Source organism: Solanum verrucosum, unplaced genomic scaffold (genome assembly GCF_900185275.1).
Source record: "Solanum verrucosum unplaced genomic scaffold, falcon-dt-bn FXZP01000228.1, whole genome shotgun sequence".
Taxonomy (NCBI): Eukaryota; Viridiplantae; Streptophyta; class Magnoliopsida; order Solanales; family Solanaceae; genus Solanum; species Solanum verrucosum.
This window is the reverse complement of record NW_026020210.1, coordinates 2,545,953-2,553,545: the sequence shown is the minus strand read 5'-3', so window position 1 is coordinate 2,553,545 and position 7,593 is coordinate 2,545,953. Positions and strand designations below refer to the sequence as shown.

Genomic DNA, 7,593 nt, shown 5'->3' with positions numbered 1-7,593 from the left:
GCGCCGAGTGTGATTTTTCCTTCCGGCTGCTTTTGGGGTCCATCAACAGCACGGGTGTAAGGACATTTGTCCTAACATTATTAGGGCCAACTATTTATTTTATTGAAAATTTAAAGAGACATGGCCAAATGACGCCCTGACCTATTATCGGATTCTCAACTACACATTTGAGAATCCTATTACCTAGGGGTGTGTATATCCAAACTAATAAGATATTTTTATCGGTTTTGGTCCTTAATGGTTCGATTTTCAGTTTACCCGATAAGAAGATGTTTATAAAATAAATATATGACTTCTCCAATAATTTGACAGGACAAGACAATAATACAATTTTACAGAACGCTCATAAAATAAAAACAATAATAACTAACATGAAAAGGACTATACAAGTGCACCACACAGAGAAATTAAGAATATGGTTCTTACTTTAGATTTTGATGTTTTGTATAACGTAAAGTTGTGAGCTCAAAGTCAGTGTAAAGTGTGAATTAAACGCTAATGAGCAAAGACAATAATCAATAAGATACTGAGATCAATATTTAATAATTATGTATGGATAGAGTAGTAAATTACTACCGTCTTAATGAGTTATCGGTTTACCCAATATTTAAAACCAATATCGAATCGATAACCCGATATTTTTTTAAGAAAATAGTTAATTCAATAACCCAATAACAATAAACCAATAACATTTTGTCAAGCCCTAACCTACATCCTGAACGTGGCCGGCACTCGAAAACCATCGTTGGTCCCCAAGCGAACCCTTGCTCTGGCTCACTATTCAGCGAAAGACTTACTCAAACAAAATAGGACTTTCAATTGCATAATTAAAGTTTAAAGTATAAGTCAAACTCAAATCAATGAACATATAGAAATACTTATGAAGTTAATATCAACTGTCTCAAAATATCTCAACAAGAAAGGGAAAATAAAGAGACTCCTTAACGTATAACTATCTACGAAGCCTCTAATTACTAAGATAGATGTCGGGACAGGACCCCAAACAGCTTTAAACAAAACAAGAAATAACTATGAATCCCTCCGAAAAGCAAGAAGGCTCACCAAAGCTAGCTGGAGTGCAAATGATATCAATGAAGTGCCTGTTAATGATCCTGAACACCTGTATCTGCATCATAAAAAATGCAGGTCGAATAATGTCAGTACATTGAATGTACGAGCATGTAAGGGGAAAACTGAAAGCATGTGCATCTGAAATGACAAGGCAAAAAGATATACTCACCTCAACTCAACTCCAATACAAAATCAACAATGATAAATGCAATATTTAAAACATTATAAAATAGGAGATCTAACAATGATGTATAAAAATACAATAAGATTTTCTTTACTCTTAGTTATTAGATTCTCTAACTGACAACCATCACTATGAGCTACATGATGATATAACGTCTCACCCACACCGTTAGAACTGTCCTATACCTTTCCGGGGTATAGAACACCTCAACTAAGTGGATTCACTAATTAAGCTATGCTTAAAAGTAATAAGGAGTTGTCTAAAAAGTATGATCTTTTACCCATGTTGGCTACATTGTTTATGAGGAATGTGAGTTGTCTGAACTCATCTCCATATTGGTGCTCAATATTACTACCAATAATATATAAACTGATGCTCAAATGTATAAAACATAACTCTTTCTCAATTTGAGATAATTACTCAAAATATCTTCTTAAAAGAGGTAATACTCTGAAATATCTCTGAACTCACAAACTCATTTAGAAATAAGTGTTTCTCTCTTTTTAAATGTAAAAGTGTTATATTTGGAAATACTTAATTCTCTTATACTCTTTTTCAATCATGAATACAACTCTTCTCATTCTCATACTTACTTTCTCAAGACTTAGTTCATAACTATTGTTGATTACAAAAGAATTCTCAATTTGACTCAAAAGACCTCTTGAACTTTCCTTTTAATTTTACTTCAATTTGAAATGTAAAATTAAGACATGTGATTAGGACATGTGGGATCTCTCAAGGATTAATGGAGACTTTAGAAGCTAATACAAAGAAACGAACGTATTCACGATTCAAAGGAACACGTTCGGAATGAAGCACGAAAAGGAAAAAATACCAAGTGACCCTGGTGTAACAGTGGCGCGTCGCACCAGACCCAATTGATTGGGGTTGGGCGCACTGATGACGCATCGCCCCAGACCTCAATTAATTGGGTTTGGGTTTGGGCGCACTGATGACGCGTCGCCCCAGACCTCAATTGATTGGGGTTGACTTCGGGCGCATTGCTGGCGCATCGCCCCAGCCCCTCCCTAAGTTTCTGACAAATTTTTATGCTCAAATTATGGTCCTAAATCATATAGAATCAAGTGATTTCTTCCAAACTCTTTTTAATTCATAAACTCAACACGAATCCATCGAAATTTTACACAATTCCTATTAAGAATCACAACTCATACTCAAGATCATCAACTCAAAAAACTCAAAACCTCCATTATTAAAGGATAAAGCTCCAACCAAAAACTACTCAAGAATCTCTCAATAAATGATTTCATGGACGAATTAAACGTATGGTATGAGGAAGAACAAGTCCATCACTGTGGGAAGTCTTACATACCTGGAAAGAACGATGTTCTTGGCGAATTCCACAAATCTTGATGAACGCTAGAAACTTAGTCTTTTTCTCCTCTTGAAACCTCGCTTTAAATCCCTAAGTAATTAGGAACGTGAATAGGTGATTTAGAATCTGACTAAACCCTTAATTGGGTCAGGAAAAACGTGCTAAGACAAGTGTGAAAAAGAAAAAGACAAAAATACCCTTTCCTAAAACGGACGAAATGCCTTAAATGGAGAGGCTTCAACTAGATTAGGTGCCCACATGACCCGATGGGTTGGGTTCAACTAGATTTAAATCCTAACAAAAAAAATACTAGAATCATATTTCACTAAATTGTCTTAGATATTTTTGTTATTTTTAAAAAAAAATTAGTTCATAATATTAATGGAGTCATATATTTAAATAAGTTTTTTTTTGAAAATATATTATCGTATCAAAATCGATGATTCTTTTCAGTGGCCCAAGTCAGGATTGAAGAGTTTATTATCATAGAGGGCTTATTAATTTAGAGAATATCTATTGTATTTACTTTCCTTTCAAGTCTAGAATTTACATTAATCGCAAAATATTTAGTTTCCTTTAAATTTAATATCTATAAGGAAAATAACATATATATTTTCAATTTTCTTATCTTTAGTTGTTTATAAATAAGGATGTACTTTTCTGTAACACCTCAATCTTTGAGAAAGGCTAAAAAGGGCTTACAGGCAAGTCCACAAATTCAAAATGAACCATGGAACCTTCATAGAACCCTAAACAGTTCGTTTATGGGTCCATGACCCATTTAGGGGAGGTAGCCCAACCGTCTGGGACTGCCAGGATTTGAGTCACCATAACGGGATCCTAGACGGCCCGTGGTGACTTGTACGAACCGTTTAGGGATCCTTGTAGGTCACCCGTCAGCTTTTAAGTTAATGTCAATTCTTTAAATATGAGAATGATTTTGGATATGAATTAAGGTCACTAGAATCCACTTGCACAAAGTTGAGTTGAAAGCTTTCTTACGGATTGAGTTTCAATATGAGATTTTAGTTAGGTCAACTTCAAATGACCATATCTCTCAACATATAATGAATTAGGTGGATTACGACCTATCAAATTAAAGTATATGAGTCCTCTTTCCAACTCCACCAAGTTTGCTCCATTTTGAGTTCGAATTAAAAAGTTATGCTCATTTTAGTGAAACCCTGTTAGGCAGTCGAAGTATCACATACGGTGTTACCGATGGTGAAGTATTTCACGGACCGTGGAGCCCTAAAAGATCCGTGTAGCCTTCCTATTATGGCACTCCATCATCTTTTAAGTTAGGGTCGTTTTGGTCTTTTCCTTATGTGTTTGGTACTTAAGCTATGTCATTTTAACCCCTATTTCAAGTCTAAACCATGACGTTTTCACCTAGTTAAGATCTTAGAAAGTGTTAATAAGTTCTTTTACATTCATTAACACTTCAAGTTAAGGTTCCAAAAGGAGAAAAGTTAGGGTTTCGAGCGTTCTTCAAGCTTCATCGATTTCGCCAAGAACTTTATTCTTTCAGGTAAGACTATCATAGTGTTGGACTAGTTCGTCCTCACTCCCTATATCTACTTTCAAATCAGTAAAGTGTAATCTAGAGTTCTATTCTTAGATTTGAGTATTCTCGAGATGAGTTGATGTTGAGTTCTGAGTTCTTGAGTTCTTGATTCTTATAATTGAAATTTAATTCCTAATTATTGAATTTTTGTATATTGTGCATTGAGATTATTGATTTGATTATTCATGTCTATTTATCAGCTTGAACCCTATTCATGAATATTCATGGAGTCCTTATTGAGAATCTTTTAAACAAATCATAATTGTTTTAAACTTAGTTTTTGAGAGAGTAAAGAGGAGTTTGAGAAAGAGTTTTAACCAAGATTTGAGCACGAGTATAAGAGAACTAAGTATACCTAAATGTATCACTTTTTACATTTAGCAAAGAGAAACCTTGTTTTCTAAATGAGCAATGAGTTCATAGATATTTTAGAGCAGTTACCTCTTTTAAGAGGATAGTTTGAGCAATTGTCTCAAACTAGAGAAAGAGTATGTTTATACATTTGATCATGAATATATATTTATTGGAAGTAGTATTGAGCACCAATATGGGGATGAGTTCAGACAACTCAAAATTCTCATAAATCATGTCTGCTAACATGAGTAAAAGGATCATACTTTTTAGACGAATCCTTATAGCTTAGTGAATCCACTTAGTTGAGAGGTTCTATATCCCAACACGGTATAGGATAATTTTGGCAATGGGCGAGACATTGTATCATCACGTAGCTCATAGTGATGGTTGTCGGTTTAGAGATTCTCCCAGTTGAGTTAAAGTGTATTTTAATATATCACTTATTATGTTGAGTTCAGAGATGAGTAAGTATTTTGTAAAGCTTTAACTGATTTAACTTCTTTATTTATTTACATTCAGCTTGAGTATATTTTTATCTTTTGCAGTCCTTACATTCAATTATTTCTCTTCAGCTATATACATACTCGTACATTCAAATGTACTGATATCATTCGATCTGCATCTTTTTATGATGCAGATACAAGTGTTCAAAATCATCAACATGCGCTTCATTATGATCACTCTACACTTCACCTAGCTTTTGGTTAGCCTCCTTGCATTCTAGATGACTTCACATTTACTTTCTAGTTAGTAGGTTTGAGATATTGTGAGTCTTGTCCTGACATCCTTCTTTAATAGTAGATGCTTAATAGATAGACAGAGTCGAGGTGTCTCTTAGTATTTACTTTCGTTTGAGTTGTTCTACAAACTATAAGTATTGTTATTGAGTATTTACCAGACTTTATAAGATGAGTATTTGAGTTTAACTAATTTAATTATGTTTTGAGCCTATCATTGCTTGAGTAAGTCTTCCGCTAAGTAATCAGTCAGGCCAAAGATTTGCTTGAAGACCAGCAATGGTTCTTGAGTGTTGTCCACGTCCAGGATGTAGGCTCGGGGCGTAACATTTTTTATTTGAATTAATGCAAGAATCAATAAAGAGTTATCATTCATTCTCTCTTCATATTTTTTCTCTAATTATTGATACATAAATTATGAAGAATTAATACTTATATAGTCAAAAGAAATTACTGATAAACATTCCATTCAAGAAGTTCATAACATACTCTCAAATATTTTAAATTATATTATTTCTTTCATTTTATTTTAAGCATCTAATAAGATTTTAAACACTCAGTAAGAAAACATTGAGAATGAAACAAATTTATTAATCTTTTTTTTAAAATTGAGAAATGCTACTGAAAAATGAGAACTATTAATTATTATTTTTTACCTCTTTAGTAGCAAAAGTAAAACTGAAAAATAAAGTAATTTGTTGTGTCTTAACTTTCTGAAGTAATTATTATCTTAAAATAATTTCTTGAACTAAGCAGATACTACTACTTCAAATATGACTGAGGGAGTATTAAACTAGCATTCCTACCCCTTTTGTTTAATTCTTTGTAATCCATTTTTTGTTAACCCAGTTTTAATTTTTCAAAATAAGGGCTCCTATACTGATCTGTGAAATTGTTTATAAGCACGTTGAAACTTATAATTTATGAATTTTTATCATGAAACACATTTATTATAAAAATGATAATACAAACGTAATATATATATATATATATATATATATATATATATATATATATATATATATTAAAGTTTTTAAAATTGATGAGTATAAATTATATATTTTTTTAAAACTTTAATAATTATTTTAATAACTATGTCCAAATACATGGTAAAACTTCACCGGGATATAACTTGCTAAAAATATTTGAAATTTTATGACCAAACGCTAGGTAGGTATGTTGCTATTGTTGTTGTTTCTACATGGTATGACATGTTTACAACCTCAAGTCTAAAGAATATTTTTAGTACATTCTACCAATTTTTAATTTCAAACCATAAAATTTAAAAAGTATTGTATTTTCTTAAAAAATTGTGATAAAATTAAAATCAAACAAATAAATTGTAACGGAGAAAATATATGTCTTGGTAATTGTGAAACCCCCATTAAAAAGTACTAGGTGTAATAAACTAGAAAAAAAAGAAGAAAGAAATTGCACAATAAAAAAAAGTAAATAGTCGACCACAGTGGGAGTCGAACCCACGACCTTTTGATCCGAAGTCAAACGCGCTAATCCACTGCGCTATGCGGTCTTGAATATACATTTTCTTCTCAGAAAGTTTATTGTCTAAACTCTCTTTTACCGTTTTACGCACCCAAACTAGTTTAGTGTACGCGCAAATAAAAAACGTACCTCATTTGATAACAGACAATCAGACATTATAGGAGTAAGTTGAAATTAACTAAACGGATATGCTTAGACAAACAATGACATACCAATCTTGTTCGGAATATAGACTTTATTATGTTTATCAACCATTTCTTTTTAATATTATACGGCATTTATTTCTGATGGTAAAATGAATTTATTTATTAAAAAATAAAAAAATATAAGATGGTTCAAGCCAATTTTTCAAGTTAAAGACTTTTTTTTTTCCAGAAATTTTAATTTTTTTAATTAAAATACATATTTAAACACAAAATTTATGTTTAAGTGTATTTTTAAAATTAACTTTAAATACTATTTTTTCAAGTATCACTTAATTTGTATTCAAACAATCTCTCTCTCTCTCTCTCTCTCTATATATATATATATATATATATATATATATATATATATATATATGTATATATAAAGCTGGATAATAAGTCCGTTGATATGGCATAGCTCATTGGCCAGTATTATTATTTCTCTATTTTCTCAGAATTTTGAATTTTTTTCTTCAATTTATGTTAAAAAGTTATTATAAAAAATTACTCGCTTTCTTTATTATTAGCATTTATTGCAATTAATGAATAATTCCAATACTATTTAACAATTATTTAATCGGAAAAGGGTCATATTTGCCCTTGTACTCTTAGAAAAAGGCTATATGTATCTCTCGTCATACTTTTTTGATATATTT

At 31.5% G+C, this 7,593-nt stretch overlaps 1 non-coding gene across 1 annotated transcript; it reads right to left on the bottom strand.

Annotated features, from left to right (window-relative positions):
- Positions 1-6,706: 6,706 nt before the first annotated feature.
- TRNAR-UCG (transfer RNA arginine (anticodon UCG)) lies at positions 6,707-6,780 on the bottom strand. Its single transcript has one exon. It is a non-coding gene; the product is annotated as a tRNA-Arg (tRNA).
- Between the last annotated feature and the right edge of the window lie 813 nt (positions 6,781-7,593).